General features: G+C 40.0%; 1 protein-coding gene across 5 annotated transcripts in view; it reads left to right on the top strand.

Annotated features, from left to right (window-relative positions):
* Nucleotides 1-18374, top strand: part of NFATC1 (nuclear factor of activated T cells 1) — a 278854-nt gene that overhangs the window by 198331 nt on the left and 62149 nt on the right. The window lies entirely within an intron of this gene.

The raw sequence follows: 18374 nt of genomic DNA, 5'->3' as shown, positions 1-18374 counted from the left end.
AATCAGTAATATATCAATAGTGAAAGTTTCATTATATTGCTCATTGAAAGAATTACCTTTCTTTTATGGAATACATGGAAACGTATAGATATCAGTATTTTGCATTTATCTATAAGGATACAAAGATCATTTGTCTAGGGGAAGGTAATATCAAAAGATTTATTTTCTAGGATTGGAACATTGCATTTGAAACCTCGAGGAAGGAAGAGGGGTGCGTTTTTCAAATTGATATTTGCTCAGCAGTCCGTCCTTAAAGACATGAGACAGCCAGACCAAGTATATAAAAGTTTGTGGCTACAATTCAGGCTACTTCTTCAGCACACTCTGTCTTTCAGTGGAGAAATAAAAAGGTGCTGGAGATTATGGCCTCTCTGCATTAGTTTATACAGACGTTGGAAGAAAGTATTCAACTCTCGTTTACTAGGCTTGGATGACTTCTTCTGACTGGGATTATATATGTGTACCACTGATCTGATTAGGGATCAGTAGTACTCTAAACATAAAGAAAATCAGATCAGACCAAAGATATGTCATACATGTTAGTGCCATGAGGTATTTAAGAAAGTTATAGTGCCTAATTTCTGATGTGACCCTCAGATCATTATATTTAACTGAGGTTAGAATTTCAGGTTTAAGGCATTATAAGAATGACAACCTAAAAATAACAATATATATAAGCTAATTGTTACCTCATTTTTTTTGTTTTGGTTGGATTGGGCACTGTAAGAACTTGATATCTCAGGCAAATAGAGAGGGTTATGTAGATCGATATTGCTTCTTCAGGATAAAAGCAGTGCGTGGCTGTGTGCATAGACATGTTTGTGCCACCCAACCCTTTAAAAGTAAGATTGCAATCGTCAAACCATACTTTCACAAGCCTCCAATGTGTGACTTTTTTGGTCAACTTCAAGTCCTCATAAATAAATGCATTAGAATACCATTTTAATACTAATTTCAAATCTGCTATGTAAGCTGGATAAAATGTGTTCTGACATTTTACTCAAAGTGCCTACAAATATTTTCACTGTATTCATGTCTATTGTTAAAGTTATCCTATGCGCCACTCAGTAGTTGGTGTTAAAGAATCGTATGAATGCATAAAAAGAAAATGAAAAATGTATAAAGATCTGCTGCTGAACAAGTTGTCAGGCTTTGGCTCCCAAAGATTTATTGGGATGTTTTGAAAGGTTAATCTGGAATGTGATTATGTGACCTCACTGAGCTGTGATTTAGCACACACCACTGTGTATCCCAAAGAACCCCGACCCCTTGAGTTACTATGATACATGAGCTCCTTATTTTGAATAGGATCATAGTTTACAATTGACTTGTCTGCTTTAACTAATTGGTGTCACGCAACATCTGAATCTGATTGTCTTTCAGTAAAATATATAAATTACAAAAGTTCACTGTGTCTTTTGTAAGAAATTTTCAGACATACTAAACCTTTACCAATCAAGTGGAATTAGGTAAAAAAAAAAAAAAAAAAAGACGCAGTGGTTCTGGGCCTGAATAACAAGGGCACCTTTTTATTATGCAGACAAAAATACATTCTCTTATTACTACAGCTGCAAAGCTCCATAAAAGTGTCAGACCATTTAATTTTGTAGTTTAGTTTGGGATATAATCCCTCAAATCTTACTAATGAATTTTGCTAATTGAAAACAGCTTCAGTGATTACATCTATGAATAAATTACAATGAAGACCAGCAGCCTGTGGCTTTCCAAGCTGGCATACATACGTTTCAAAATGGCAGAACTAATAAAAGGGTACGCAGAGTATTCCAGTTTATGAATACCAGGCTACAACTCTAGCTGTAATTTATAGCCACTCTTTAGACATCTGTGATTTTATTGTTATCTGGCAGAAACAGGTTTGAATGAAAATGAGCATTGATCTAGGGCCCAAAAACCTCCTCCATAGAAAACAACTACCCTGATTTATCCTGTCTTCATGTGTATCATATCTTCATGATATTGTCATCTTGTCAGTTGTTTAAAGCTGGCCATACACTGATCAAAATTTTGCCAGTTCAGCACAGGCCAGTCTCGCTCAACAGAATTAGATTGTGTGAGCGAATTTTGTCAAAGGAACGAAATGGAAAACTTTTGGTGATCAGTGAATGCGGCCACTGATCAGTTTATTTTGACAATGTCTGATTCCGTTGTCAAGAATACAATGTCCAGGTGGGGGGAGTTCTTCAATTACCTTGGTTGTGTAAATATAGGAATACTTTTTTTTCTTTATTCAGCTGCAATTTCAATGTGTGGCTGCCCCTCTCCCAAAACAGAAGTCAATTGTTAGATTGATTTGTGCATAAGGGGCATGTGTCCTGGTGGGGAAAGAGGGATTCCTCCATCCACCTTGTTTGTATGGATGGAGGAATTTTTCCCTTGACTGAACAAGAAAACGTAACAGTGTATGGCCACCTTTAGACAGTTCTTATCGGAAAAGTTGTTCCAATTTATAGATTCCCCTAATCTCTAGCTTTATAATTTTGGATTTCCCATACTTTCTGTTTCTGTGATAACGATCACCAGGACTAAAGCTCACCACACGCATTACAAACTGATTGTATCTCCTTTAGATCTGCCAAAAAGTATGCAGTGCAAGAGCCTGTATGTTTGGATACAGATAAGTTGCATACTTTAGATAGATCCTCATATTGCATAGTTTTGGCAAGTATAAAATTGATTGTACAGAGATTGTATGGTCAGATTGCAACATGTATGTTGAGCCCTATAGAGAAGGTTGATCTCAATAGAACTTAGAACAGAAGTTCAAATTCCTCCCTACCTTATTAAAACTAAAAATGTTTTAAAAAGATGTTGAAAAAAAAATGTTTTTTTACTTAATTTCTGTCAGTACATTTTGTAACAAAGTAAATTTTCTCCACTGATGTGCGCTGATGAGACAGCACTGATGAGCACTGATAGGCTGAACTGGTGGGCATTGATGAGGTGGCACTTATGGGCACTGATGAAGCAGCACTTATGGGCACTGATTAGGTGGTACTAATATGTCGCACTTATGGGCACTGATAGGTGGCACTGATAGGCGGCACTGATAGGCGGCACTGAAGGGCACTCTTTTAGGTGGCACTGATGGGCACTAATAGGCGGCACTGGTGGGCACTGATAGGCGGCACTGGTGGGAGCACTGATGGTGGTACTGATGGGCATTGATGGGTGGCACTGATGGGCAACACTGATGGGCATTGAACGACAGCAGTGATGGGCAACACTGATAGGCGGCACTGATAGCCAGCACTGACTGGCATCGCTAATTGGCACTGATTGGTGTCACTTGTGGGCAGTGGTGGGCACTCATTGCTGCCACTGGTGGGTGCTGATTGCTGGCACTGGTGGGCAATGGTGGGCACTGATTGGTGATGCTGTTGGCACTATATTGTAATCAGGGCACTGATGATCAGTGCCCTGATTACATGTGTCCCCCTGCGTGGAGATGCCAATGATCGGCTCTCCTCGCCACACACACTGTCAGTGTGAGGCGACGAGCGCGATTATCGGCATCTCTGTGTTTACATGTGACCGGCTGTGATTGGACACAGCCGATCACATGGTTAAAGAGCCGCGGACATTATATGATGTCATCCCAGAACGAGAGCCGCACCATCCCGCCCCGCCGTCATTTGACGTCAACTAGTTAAAAAGAATCTGTGCATTACAGTCAGCTATGATGAACATAGCTTGATAGAGTAGGATATGGTTACAATCCCCCTCTATTTCATCATTTGTGTACCACTGGGGAGATTTCCCCTCATTTCATGTCCCCAGGCATAACAGTAATAGGCTGTTGTGCTGTGTATTTTGGCCCCTTCTATCACCGGTTATACCTGGCTGATCCTGCCCTCCCCTCTGTACGCTGACCACGACATATCAGGGCTGCTGAGCTCTAAAAAACGTCAGCATACATGCTTCCGTCATATGCTGCTATCTGCAGTTCTCCTGTCTCCCACTGTCCTCCTCCTCCCCCTTCCCTGCCTGTCATCTCTCACTATCGCTGATCTGATCCTCTCCCCACTGCTTCAAAACTAACTGATCTGTATATCATCCCCTCTGACAGATAAAAAGCTGTGTCCTAGTGCCTGTGCTTTATTAAAAAAAAAAAGATTTCTACCTGTTTTAACAGCGATCACATGGCTCTCAGCTCCTCTCCTCCCCACCTCCCTGGCTGACGTCAGCAGGGCAATCTCGGAGCTGCCCACTAGAGATATCACACAGAGAGAGTTGAGTGCCTGGAGTCATCTTATCACTGGGAGATGCTGTTAAAACGGGTAGAAATTGTTTTTTTTTTTTTTTATAAAGCACAGGCACTAGGATGCAGCTTTTTATCTGACAGAGGGGATGATATAAAGATGAGATAGTGACTTAACAACCACTTTAAACTGGCCATAGGTGGATAGAATTTCAAACAAAAATTCTTAGGAAAAGTCATACGAAAATTCTCAGAACATTCAAATGTTGTTCAGACATTTTTATTTGCTTTTACTATCTGTTTTTTGGAATGAATGGACTTTACTGAATGAAAACCACATACACTGTTAGAAAATTTGTTTGTTCGAGAAAAGAATTTTCTTGCAGTCGAAAGCAAACATTGATTGACCCATTAATGATTAGATAAATGAAGAAACTTTCTTAGAACATTCTTTTTCTAAAGCCCCGTATACACGATCGGATTTTCTGAAGGGAATTGTGTGATGACAGGCTGTTGGCGGAAAATCAGACCATCGGACAATTGATGTTGGATTTTCCGCGGTAAAATGTTGGATGGCAGGTTTTAAAATTTTCCGCGGACAAACGTCTGTTGTCGGATTTTCCGAGCGTGTGTACACAAGTCCGTCAGACAAAAGTCCAAAGTACAAACATGCATGCTCGGAAGTAAGGACGAGCCAGAAGCGGCCGGTCTTGTAAACTAGCGTTCGTAATGAAGAATTAACATTCGTGACATGGCAAATTGTGAAATCTCATAATGCAGCGCACATTCTCTTCTTCTTTAACCACTTACTGCCTGCCCGCCGTCATATGACGGCGGGACGATGCAGCTGTTATCCTGGGCCGCCGTCATATGACGGCGCAGCCTTCCAGGCAGCCCAGGGGGCACGCGCGCGCGCCCGCCACATCGCTCGGGTCCCGATGCGCGTGCCGGCAGCCGCGATGTCCGCCGGGCACCCGCGATTGCCCGGTAACCGAGCAGGACTGTGGATCTGTGTGTGTAAACACACAGATCCACATCCTGTCAGATGGGAGGAGACCGATGGTATGTTCCTTGTACAGAGGAACACCGATCGGTCTCCTCCCCTTGTGAATCCCCTTCGCCCCACAGTTAGAATCACTCCCTAGCAACACATTAACCCCTACAGCGCCCCCTCCTGGTTAACCCCTTCATTGCCAGTCACATTTATACAGTAATCAATGCATTTTTATAGCACGGATCGCTGTATAAATGTGAATGGTCCCAAAAATGTGTCAAAATTGTCCGATGTGTCCGCCGCAATATCGCAGTCACCTTAAAAATCGCAGATTGCCACCATTACTAGTAAAAAAAAAAATAATAATAAAAATGCTATAAATCTATCCCCTTATTTTGTAGACGCTATAACTTTTGCGCAAACCAATAAATATACGCTTATTGCGATATTTTTTACCAAAAATATGTAGAAGAATACGTATCGGCCTAAACTGAGAAAAAAATTTGTTTAAAAAAAAAATTGGATACTTATTATAGCAAAAAGTAAAAAATATTGTGTTTTTTTCAAACTTGTCACTCTGGTTTTGTTTATAGCACAAGAAATAAAAAACGCAGGGGTGATCAAATACCACCAAAAGAAAGCTCTATTTGTGGGGAAAAAATGATAAAAATTTCATTTGGGTACAATGTAGTATGACCGTGCAATTGTTATTCAAAGTGGGACAGCGCTGAAAGCTGAAAATTGGCCTGGGCAGGAAGGGGGTGAAAATGCCCGGTATGGAAGTGGTTAATGGGATAATAATGATGCTGCTTTGCTGGTAATACTGATGGAGTTATTGCAAACAAATTTTCAAAGGCTTTTTTTTTTTCTAGCGATATCAAGAATAATATTAATATGCTTTTATTTTTTTTTTATTTTTTTTGGACAGCACCATTATCCCGTAGTTTTTAAGATCAAAGATACAACTATGTTGGTGTCCCTTGTCAATTTTACATTGTATTTTTTTTAAATGTAACTGCCTACTCCCAAACTGTCATTTGAAGTAAAACACATAGCCAAGTATTTTTCTCCACAATTTTTTAATTGTGCATTCAAAAAAGAAAACAAATAAAATTAGACATGCTATCTTCCAATAAAACTTAACTAAAAAGTGCATTCTATGCATACAAAAATATAGAAAATATAACAAATCAAATCATTAATTATTCAACCAAAAAATAAAATAAAAGCCTCATGCATGTGTTCTGCTTCTTAATATAGGGGGTCAACAATGCCAAGAGTTGGTGAAAGCAGGGGTCCGTTGTCCGGAGATAATTCCGAAAATCATCCGGATTATTCTCCTGGAGCTCCCGCAGCAAAGGCATATGACATAATTGGTCACGATTATTAAAGCAACCAATTTTTGGTCCAAGAACACTTCCTCCTCCTGTTCCTGGACTGGACTTGGGTCAAAGCAATAACTCCAAGGCCAATAATAAATAACACGTTATCGCCTCCAATTCCGCAACATGTCTGGTTGACGAACGGCCATTCAGAAACGCTAAACGAAAAGCGTGAATCAACATTAACCAAACTTCTACTAACACGAAATTAGCAGGAGGAGCCCAAAGGGTGGCGCTAAAAACCTGAAAAACCACGTAGTACGTCACTACGTTCATGTTTGTTGGCTGACAATTCCTTGCCATTTGTATGCACGACAAAATCCAGGCACACGCCTTCGGACAAAAGTCTGAGGTTTTGTCTGGAAAATCTGATCGTGTGTACGAGGCTTAAGAATTTTCATTTGAAATTCTACCCATCCATGGCCAACTTTACCTTCTGGTCTTGTTCAGATGAGAACTCAAACTTTTGGATTTTTCTTTACCTTCATTCGCAGTGATAATGCCAACCTAAACAAATAGAGAGTGTGAATCTCCCCAGCAGGGACATAGGCATTAATAAACATCTCATAGGGGTTCTAACACTTCACCACTCTATCCAAAACTAAAATACTTTTATCTGAATGATTTCTCTTAGTCAAAACAGACTGAAACATTCAAATAACCCTTATGTATCAAAATACAAGAAAGGGCTGTCTGCATTAACTATAGTAGGGGCCTTCAAACTGTGGCCTGCAGGCCAAAAATGGCCCTCTGCAAGGTTTTATTCAGCCCCTTGATGTAAGAGGGGTCTCTGTTGAGGACCTGCATGTAAGGGGGGACTCTAATGGGGACTCCAATGAAAGGGAGGACCCTCATGGGGATTCCAATGTAAAGGGTTACTCCAATCCAAAGGGAAACTCCGATAGGGATTCCAATATAAGGAGAACTTCAGTGTAAGGAGAGATTCCAAAGGGCTCAAGTTTTTTTTTTCTGTTGTTCTAAATCATATCATGCTGTTTAATGAATAAAACTCACTAATTCATTTAAATTGTTTTTTGTTCATTTTTAAAACTTTTTCCAGCCCAAGAATAATTGTAAAAGATAGATATGGCACTCATACTTAAAAGTTTGAGGACCCCTGCTCTATACCAATCACAAGAGAATCTGGTTGGTTGTATGCAGGACTGCACCATGCCCTTTCAAACATGAAACCAAAAAGTTATTATAAAAGACCCATATGTAGGAAGAAGGAAAATGACTGATGGTAAGATTACCCATATGTATATAGGGAGAAGAAAATTGGCTGATGGTAAGCTGAACTGTCAATATTTAGCACATCTAGTAACAGTGACAAGGTCTGGCATGAATGGCCTCAGAATTCAAAACTCTACCTCTACTAATCATATATGTATTGCAGCTTCAATGTGTTAATGTATAACATTATAATAGTACTATTTAATTTTAGTATAACTGCACATACATTTAAGGAAAAATAGACAAATCTAAGCAACACCTTCATTGGTAGTCATTAAAGAAGAACTGTGAAATAAACCAGAGTTCTTTAGAATTTATTTCTTTTAGGAAAACAAGACAATATTGTTCTCCGGCATCCCAAAGTCATAACTGCTTTTGGTACAAACCAGCCTTTACTTTTCCCCAATGCTTTACAGTCTTCCAGCAGCTTGAATGACGTTGAACAGTGTCTGCATGTACACAGTAGCTCATGTTTCTTGTACTCTTGGGATTTTTCAGTCATGAGAACGTTTTGTATGTTGAGGCTGTACAGGTTAAAACATGTGTTTTGTAGCTGGTTGATTGTTTTCATATGATCTGAGCTCTATGTGATTGTTATAAATGAATATGGAAATATGAAAGGAACTTATCAAGATTAAAGTATAAGGAACTGTTTGGCATTTTAGAGGTGACAGTCATATGTTGTTTAAGGATGGAATGTTAAGTACACCTGGCTTGTGTATTTCATTATAAAGGGTCACTGAAAATTCACAGGAAAGAAAAAGTATTGTACCTAGAATATAAATGCTTTACAGGTATATTTTGTCTTTATCATATGGATTTATGGTATCTATAAATATGGTGAATACTGAATGTACAGGTGGCCAAAAAATGGAAACATTAAAGAAGAATTATAGGCAAATTTTTTTTTCCGTAGCAAAACAGAAAGCAAAACAGGAAGTGAGAGGAAAGCTTTAAGGTTTTTCCTCTTAATGCATTCTATGCATTAAGGGGAAAAACCTTCTGTGCAGCAGCTGCCCCCCAGACCCCGATTTTCCTTACCTGAGCCCATCCGATCCAGGAATTGCACAAGCACAGCTGCTCCCCACCACCCCCCGTTGTCTCTGTCCTCATTGGACAGACTGATAGCAGCGGGAGTGATCGGCTCCCACTGCTTTCAATCAAATCCGGGACACGGGAACCAGGGGGCAGGGGCGAGTCCTGCTGTCTGTGTCAATGGACGCAGCAGCGGGACTCGGGAGCGGGCACGCATGGGTGGGGGCACCCGATGAAGAGGAGGGGCCTGGAGCGCCAGCAGGGTATACCAGAAGAAGAGGATTGGGGCTGCTCTGTTCTAAACCATTGCACAGAGCAGGTAAGTATAGGCATGTTTGTCATTTTTAAAAGAAAAAAATAAGTTAAAAAAAAAAAAGTTTTATAACCACTTTAAGGGAATACCTTGGGGACCCCCAGATCACCAGAACTAGTGTCCCAATTGAAAGATTTACATTGTATTACTTTTCTGGGGACAACCCAAAATTTGAGATTTTCTTTTATTTTCACTGTCAATGATAATGGTAAACAGGACAAATAGAGAGGGTGAATCTCCTTAACAGGAGCACAGACAGCAATAAAAACTGACAAGCATTTTTAACCTTCTGGACGTTATCTGAAAATGAAAAAAGCTTTGCCTTTAGTTGTACTTTAATCTCAAGATTATAAAAAGGAGTAGGGTCATCTTTTGGCTCCAGAACAGCCTAATTTCTAAACTGTTGGAGGAATGTACTAAAACTGGAGAAGAATCTGGAGCAGCTGTGCATAGTAACCAATCAGCTTCTATCTTCAGTTTGTTCAGTTAGACCCATTTCACACTGATGCGTTTTTCGGGCACTTTTGGGCTAAAAATAGCACCTATAAAGCGCCTGAAAAATGCCTCCCCTGCAGCCCCAGTGTGAAAGCTCGAGTGCTTTTAAACTGGGCCGGTGCGCTTGCAGGACCGAAAAAAAAGTCCTGCAAGCAGCATCTTTGGGGCAGTGAAGAAGCAGTGTATACACTGCTCCTTTACCGCCCCTGCCATTGAAATCATTGGGCAGCGCTACCGAAGCACCTGCAAAGCGATTCAGCAGTGGCACTTTGCGAGCGCTTTTAACTCCTTCCTTGGCCGCTAGCAGGGTTAAAAGTGTCCCGCTGGGGGCCAAAAAGCGACGCTAAAACGACGGTAAAGTGACGCTAAAACTAGTGACGCTTTACCGCTAATGCGGCCGCACTGTCAGTGTGAAAGGGGTCTTAAGCTTTGAAAATGGTAGCTAGAAACTGTTTGCCATGTACATCTGTTCGATTCTGGCTGCCCCAGTTTTGATAAATTCGGCTCGGGGTTAAATTTCAGTACCATTAGCGGTAACCCGGAGCCACACTCGTGATTGCATCTCAGGATCCTGGTCCAGGTTACTTAGCTTGTCCCAGGATCTTGCGATGTCCCCCCGCTGTGTCTGCGGGCTGTGTCCTCCGCCCAAAGCTCTGTGTGCCGGGCTCCTATCCCTGCGAGTGTCGCAACGCGTTTTGGGCGGAGCCCGGCGGCAAATTCAAAAAGTACACAAAACATAACACATACAGTAATCTTACAGATTACATTACTGTATCACATTATTTCACATCCCTTTTGTCCCTAGTGCTTTGTCCAGTGCCATGCATGCAGTTTTATACTATATATATACTGTTCTTTCTGCCTGGAAACTTAAGATTGTCCATGGCAACCAAAAAGTGTCCCTTTACATCAAAAATGGTTTTAGACCAGCCATAGTAAATTAGAACACTTGCAGAATTGAGCGATAATGAATCGTGAGGAAATTAATTTTATTAATATTATATTATTATTTTTTATAATTATTTATTATTATAATTTATAATTTTATATTTCAAACTTTATTATACCCGGGATGTCTACTAGACTCTTGTTTGGACAAATTTAAGTGTGTTATTACTAAGAATTATTGGCCTGCCATATAAAACGCCAAATTTCTATGCAAAACAATGTACCGCTTTGAGACGCAAAAGTCTGACATAATCATACTGCCAGGGTGGCTACGATACTTTGAATGAAGGGGGCAGAAATCAATCTTACACTCAGCATAAAGGTTCATTGATGGTCAGATAAAATGATTCCGGAGACCATGGAAGAAATTAGACATCATCCCTCTTCAAGCTTTGACTTGAGACCACTGTTGCTCTGTGAAAATTGAGTTTATCCATGTTTGGGATGTGCTGTCAGTATTATTCCACTTGCGCTTTGGGCACCAACTATTCTGACAAGATTTAAAAAGAGATGTATGGACTTTGTAAAAAAAAAAAAAAAACAGCATTTATACTCACCTAGGTGGATGCTGCATCTGTCCCCCGCCGGATCTGCAGTGAGAACTGAGTGATCAAACACCACTGATAGCTCAGTTCTCCCCCTCCGCTCTGAGAAGAGAGCCGGGACTGTCATTCTCTGGTTCTCTAGTGCTCACTGGAGCACTGGACTGTGGAGAGATCAGGAGGGGCTGGCTCGGGCTCTTGGCGGAAAACTAAGAGGCTAAACAAGGTGCCGGTCCAGGATACTGGGTGGAACCCGACCATACGGCCAGGATCTTTTCAGAGCCAGGACCGGTTCAGTGAAGTCAGCCGCAGCGGACTTTAGACCCCTGTCGGCTGAAAATGGGTCAAAGGAGTGGAGAACAAACTGATCACTCCTGTGATCAATAGGAGTAGTGTAGGCAAAAAAAGCTTTGGCCATACTTCTCCTTTAACTGAACTGCAATTTATTTAACTGATACTTTATATTCTTCTAATATAGATCACCCTTTTGTTTGTAATAGTTTGTTTTAGCTATTTTAAACCTAAACTATATTTTCTTATTGTGTGTTAGTCAATACATCTATTCCCTGCATAAGCTGTCTCATTTTTTATTAGTCAGAACTATCATGTCCTCTGCTGAATGTTAAGCAGACTTCCCTGTTCTTTAAAAGCCTGTAAATCAACCAGTGCCCACCCCAATCCCTCTAGCTAGTACCATAGTTCAGTTAAACTTAACCAAAGGCCAGTAGACTAAAGGCACTTGAATGGACATTAAGGCCTGGTTCACACCTATGCAGGTTGCCGTTTGCAATTTTCCAGGTGCTTTTTGCGTTTTTCAGTACACGTTTTTGATTAATTGAATTCTATGGAACCAAATACCATAAAAAAGTCCCTGGACCTTTGCATAAAATGCACAGATGTGAACGTGACCCATAGGAAACCATGTTGAATGGACTGTAGTGTGTCTCTGCAAAACCGAAAATGCACTAAAAAATGCATAGGTGTGAAACAGGCCTTAAAGTCTTATTCCCAGTGTCAGAAAACAGCTGTAAAGAGGCAAAGAAATACCATGTTTCCAAAAGAATATCATGTTACCTATCCATTTCACAGGGGCCAGAGTGAGACTTTATTTTTGTCTAGAATGCCTTAGGCCCCTATTACACTTGTGCAACTTGTCCTGCGACTTGGAAATGTGCAAAGTCGCATGACAAGTCATTCCCCATGATTTCCAATTATAACCATTCATATCTGTGGGACTTCAAGTCGCACCAACTTCAAAGGCCATAGACCTCAAGTTTACCCAGTTTACATAGTTTTCAAGTCACGACAGTGTGAAAGGGGCCTTATCAAAAACCAGAGTAATAGTATATCTCCAGACATGTATCATGATTAAAGAACTACAGTATGGTCCTTTGAAGATGTGAGAACTTTGAGCTTTGGGCTATTTTTCATGGAATTTTACTTCTTGCACTTACACTTCAGTGCTATATGCTGGCAGACAGGACTATCCTGGTAAAGGCTACATCCTTCACAAGTGCCCTCCCATTTAATTGTACTGCTTAGGAAGAGATGGATATGCCTGCCCAGCTCTGATAGAGTAGAGAGTGCACATGGTAAAACTTTGGTGCCTATTGGACTCTATCAAGATGGCCATTTTAATGTCAACATGAGATATTTCAGCACAGCATTGATGAACTTGGCTCTGTACACCTAACACTTTGTACCCCTGATGAAGCCATGCTATGAGGCAAAACATGTTGGGTAATGGGGTTTATTTGTAGAGGGAAATTCTAGTTTGGACAGATGATTCTTGAACATAGTAAAATAAAGGTGAAACTAAGAGAAAATACATTTTTCATCTGAAAAATAAGCATTACTGTTCTATAATCTTGAAGAATTTCTGTCCTAAATAATGTGGTGTGCGAAATATGGAAAAAGGAATGACAAAAATAGTAAAATATTTTAATATCACTTAAAAATAATTATGTTTTATGTAGTTGGAGTGGACATGCAGTGAAGAATAATGTGTGTCCAGTTTTAATACATTAAGAGTATTTATCCTTAGCTATATCCATTGACTCAAAATGAACAGTTATTCAATATAATCAAGACTGGGTATTTGATAAATCTTTAATTATTTTTTTACCTTGAAATACCTTTTTGTCCGAGTAAGAGTGCACTTTCCTTCTCACACTCAAGTGCTGTACAGCATGTTGGCATGAATGAGTACCAGCCAAACCTCTCATTTGTAGTGTGAATGAATAGGGGTTAAGTCTGACCAGTTCTCTCAAATTCTGGAGTGCGCTTGGTAGTGTGGTCAAACCGGCATCAGTTAGGCTCTACAGTTAGGTTTAGACCCGCTATCCAACTACTATGACAGGAAAGTGGAAGTAAGACTATGAAAGTGAATATACATTATCTATTTGAATAAATATCTATATTGCGAAATTCATTTGGGTTTTAAAAAAACCCTGTGAGCATATGGATCACTGAAGCAGAAGATGGGTGGAGTTCCTCTGATTTTTAGCTTTAAATAAAAGGTGCTGATGATGCAGGCTGACCTTCATCTGATAATACTAGTTTCCTAGCTATCTCAATTGGCAACAAACATGCCACCAGTAAAATCAGAAGACCAAATCTACACATCTCTTCCACTACCTCCTAGTTAAATATTATTGTTTCATGGGCCAGCTTTGCTGCTTTCTGGGTCAGCTCACTGGACAGTAATAATGATGTGTTTTTTTTTTTGACTAAAGGCTGTCACCAGTTAAGATGTTTTAATATAAATGTTTAGTAAAGAAAAAAATAGTACATAATTGTGTTGAAAATGTTACATTCATAAGCTACTTCATTTTTTAATGACAGGTCTTGCAAAAATTATAGGAATCCAACACCTGCTGAAGTGTCAGCTTCTACTAACTTCTGCCCCCTACCAACTATGATTACAGCTGTCTGCAGGTGGCTCCTGCATTCAATATTGGCTTGTGGTTTTGCTCAGAGTCTCTGCTGCTACTGCACTTGAGTGACTCCTGAATAGGAATGAGCTTTGGTCGACTATGAATTCAACCCAAACCCAGGCTGTTCACCCAAACCTCTGGCTGCTGCAGCTAGACGTTATTAATTTAGTGGCAGTATCACTACCGCCACTAAATCACAGACACCTGCCAGCTTATTTGAAATTGTAAATGAGCTGGCAGGCATCCTGGATGATGTTATTGACAACACATGGTCATAACCATGTAATGGAGTAAGGTCCCCCTCAGATCCTCTCCCACAGATTCTCCTGCTGCAAATAGCAGCTCCATGGCTGGCCGGGTGTCAACAAATTGGCCAGGGATGCTGGCCAATGGCATTGACCAAATTATAAAAAAATTATAAGATTTGGCTTGTATTAACTTCAGTGGACATCAGGTGTTGTTTCAAGGGTGTATGGATTTTTACCAGTGTTTGGCGAATGTTGAGCAAACTGAACTTTGCTTGATTCACTTATACATAAGGTGTCTACAAGCTATCTTTCACTTGCATAGAGCTTCAGAATAACTCAGGAGGTGTGTTGTAACATCAGTGACTCAGCACTACATTGAATGTGTAGCCAAATCTTTTTTGGGTTTTGAATAGAGTAGGGAATGGTCATAACCCCTGTAAGTTGATTTTTTTTTTCTGTCTGTGTACCTGTGGGAAAATTTCCCTTAACTTCATGTTCCAGGTGAAATGTTCACCCCTACTCTATGCTGGGATTCCAGAACTGTTTTGACCGCTGTGAGATTTAATTCTATTGGCAGTCCAACTATATATATATTTTCCATAAATGGTGCCGGTTAAACACGTATGTTAAGTTCCAGTGTGGGTGTAAAAGATACTTATAATCTATGGGCATCATTATTTGGGGTTGGACCTGCCATTGGGGTTTCAAGTTCCTTTGTCCCCTGTGATCTTCCTACGGGTGGTTTGTGGCCACATGCAGTGATGGTGTTCTGTGATTTCGATATTTGTTTTCCAGAGGAAGCATATTGAATTTTGTGAAACACATTGAAAGCTAACCACATCTCACTGTGTTCTTCAGCCATTGCTAAATCAATAGAACACACCATTTATGTAATTGTATTTAACTTTGCTGAGCAGTATCTGTATGTACTATCTTTTATCACTGGATGAATTGCTGTGACATATATTTTTTATGTGTTTAATACATTTGTAATAAAACAGTTATTTTCTAAACCACTTGAGTCCCCTTTTTAAAATGGCACATGGTCTTAATGGCAACTGTGGGTCCCAACAGAGGTGTTCCAATGGCTTCCAATGCTTTTACAGATAGCTTCATGCTGTGAAAGAAAAAGTAAACAGAATGCTTTCAAATTTTGTTCATATCGGGAGTTTAGTGATGTCACGAATGACATCACGCCACTCTCATGCAGTACGGATGTCAGGGCTGAGCTGTAGCTCTGTTCCTGCCCTCCTTGCTGTGGTAGATCACTGCAGTCAACAATAGATCACTATTAGGAGTGATCTACTTTGACACAGCTACCTGGGCCAGTCTGGATCTGGTCTCCACTGAGCAGGTGCACAGAATGCTGCCAGGTTGCCATGCTGCATTTAATTTTTTCAAACAGTTTTAGAAAATGCTAGCTACATATATACATGGAAAGGTAACTTTTATTAACATTTAATAAAAAAAAAAATGCATAGCAATTTTACATGCTCTATTCATTTATGAATGAATGTTCTCTTTAAAATGGTCTTCAGCTAATTTATTAAAACAGGCATGTGTATATCTAGTTCTAAAATATTGAAATATTGTAGCATTTGGTAGAATATACCACAGTGTCTAAGGGTGTCTGCATGATGCAAAAAGTGAACAAATATTTTTTCATAATATTAGACTGAACATCTGCCTATATATTCCAAGCATTACATAAAGGCCAGGTATTTGAGATGAGCTAGCCAGTGACATGGATAAGAGCAAATCCCTGACAGGCTAAAATCTAGATTTGTGAGCATTTCTGTTTCCATAAGAATTGTGAAATTGGTGATGTATGTAAGTAATGCATTGAAGTCACCGGATTTATTCACTCATCCTTACCGAACATTCAAAGCTGTATCTATTATGGTCAAAATGTAATAATGTATTTATTTCCACATTGAATTTCAATTATTTCTAGCCTATTGCTATGAATATGAACTATCTTGAAGTTTGAAAACTGAAATTTTGAAGAATCCCACACATTTACTTCCTTGAATTCTGCGACACGTATACACTGCGCCATGTGGGTAGGCACTGTTGTGTCACACATTTCACAGAGCCTGCCATCTGAACTACAGAGGTGCTAAGTGGGGGGGGGGGTTCAGGAGGTGGAGTCAGTACAGGAGTCACTGCTTGAAGTTAGCAAGGTACTATGGAATATGTAGTCCTTTAGAAAAAGAAAGTAAACAGCAGGGGAGAAATTACAAAGCATGAAGGAAATCCAGGAAAATGCTTAAAGACTTGGCAAGTAGCACTTACAAACATGACAGGAGTTTGCAAGTAAACTTATATTGAATTGTCAAAAATAACTATTGTTTTATTGTTAAATACAATGCTAATGTCATAAAATGAAAAGGATTGCTGTGACTATAGATCAAACTGGTTACAGATATTTTCAAAGAAGCTTGACCAAAGATGCAGAGTACAGTCCCACCCAATTACTTGCTATTACTTCTTTGCTATCCTTTACACAGCAGGATTATAGCTAGCAGTGCTCATACTTGGTATGTTCCTTAAATAAGACCTGTTATACATATACTCAAAATTTGCTAGCTGCTTGACAGTTTCTGGTTTCCGTACCAGATACAGAACAACCATGAAGCATGTAAAGCCAGAATTCCTGATCTGCATACTATTTAGTGCTTAATATATGTAAAGAGACACTGCCATCTTGCTACCTCAATAACTGATACTCAGGTTACCAACACTCCCCTGCTGCTCCTTTTTCAATTGCAGCTAGTGAAAACAACCCTGTGCATTTTAGTGTATGGAAAAGCACATGACCTCCTCCCAGGTGACAGTGGTCTGGTCTAGCAGCCAATTGCTGGGCCCGACCAGTGTTGGTGTATAATGTTACCCCTCTTCCTAGCGTCTGATGCAAGGTGATAGTGGGTATTTTAGTGCCAATGGCAAAGGAAGAAAGGTCGGCAGGGTAGTGATTGCAAAATGAGGATTATTGGGTTGAGGAAGGTGGGAGGGGGCCACGGATGAGTAACAGTGACAGTGCCTCTTTAAGCCAGAAGGTCATCTTGACAGCCCAGCAGCAAGCTTTTTTTTAGAAGATCAGTAATTACAGTCTCTATATCTTTCACATGCACCATGTAGAACTGGCCTTCATATCTGCACAAATATTACAAGTATGTTTTATTAATAGATATTGGTCCTTTCTCCTAAGTAGGTATGCAGTATATTTTTGGTTACTTTTTCATATTTGGAAAAAAATATTTTCACAGCTAGGAATTTATAGAAATCAAAAACAAAGATGTGAGTTAAGAGATAGATATTGGAAAAACACACTGGATGGCTGAGCGCTGTCACTGTCCGTTTCACTACATGTTGCTACATGAGACAGTTCTTTTGTAACTGGGAAATAGTGACAGCGAAGCATTGAAAACGGCATAAGTATCTTTTGTGCGGCAAGTATCCTTTTGTCTGTTATCTTAGGCAGCACAATTGCCAGGTTCAGTCAGAGGTTGACACAATTATGTGTTTTGAAAGCCCATGTGAGCACTCCAGTTTCCAGTAGTCAGTATGTCATTACAGCAACGTGCAGGTAGTTTGCAGAGTTCAGGACTGTTGTCTCCACTACTGAATAGCAAACCATCTACTTCCGCTTTGTCCCAGGCAGCCAGCCTTAAGGGGAAGGGGGGAAAAAAAAGATTTCCTCATGGAAAGTGTGACTAATCTGGCCCTAAGCCCAAATCTAGGACCTTCCACATTTTCTAATGATGATTGAAAGAGTATATGCTGTGATAAAATGTGCTGACTCGCTAACATTTGAGATGAAGTTTTACATTTGATGAGCAGAAAAAAAAAATAAGTAAAGGGCTAGAATAATTCATTAGGGTCAGACCATTAATGGGTTTAAATGTTTACCCTTGTGAGGCAGAGAGCGTTAAAACTATTCAGACCGCCAGGATATCATGCTTGCCTCTCCCCGGTTAACCTGTGCCCCTTCCCTGAACATCTCTCTAGGGGCTCACAGAGGAGATT

This window comes from Aquarana catesbeiana, linkage group LG05 (assembly GCF_042186555.1).
Source record: "Aquarana catesbeiana isolate 2022-GZ linkage group LG05, ASM4218655v1, whole genome shotgun sequence".
Classification (NCBI taxonomy): domain Eukaryota; kingdom Metazoa; phylum Chordata; class Amphibia; order Anura; family Ranidae; genus Aquarana; species Aquarana catesbeiana.
Note: the sequence above shows the minus strand (reverse complement) of the source record. Positions and strands in the feature narration are given on the sequence as shown.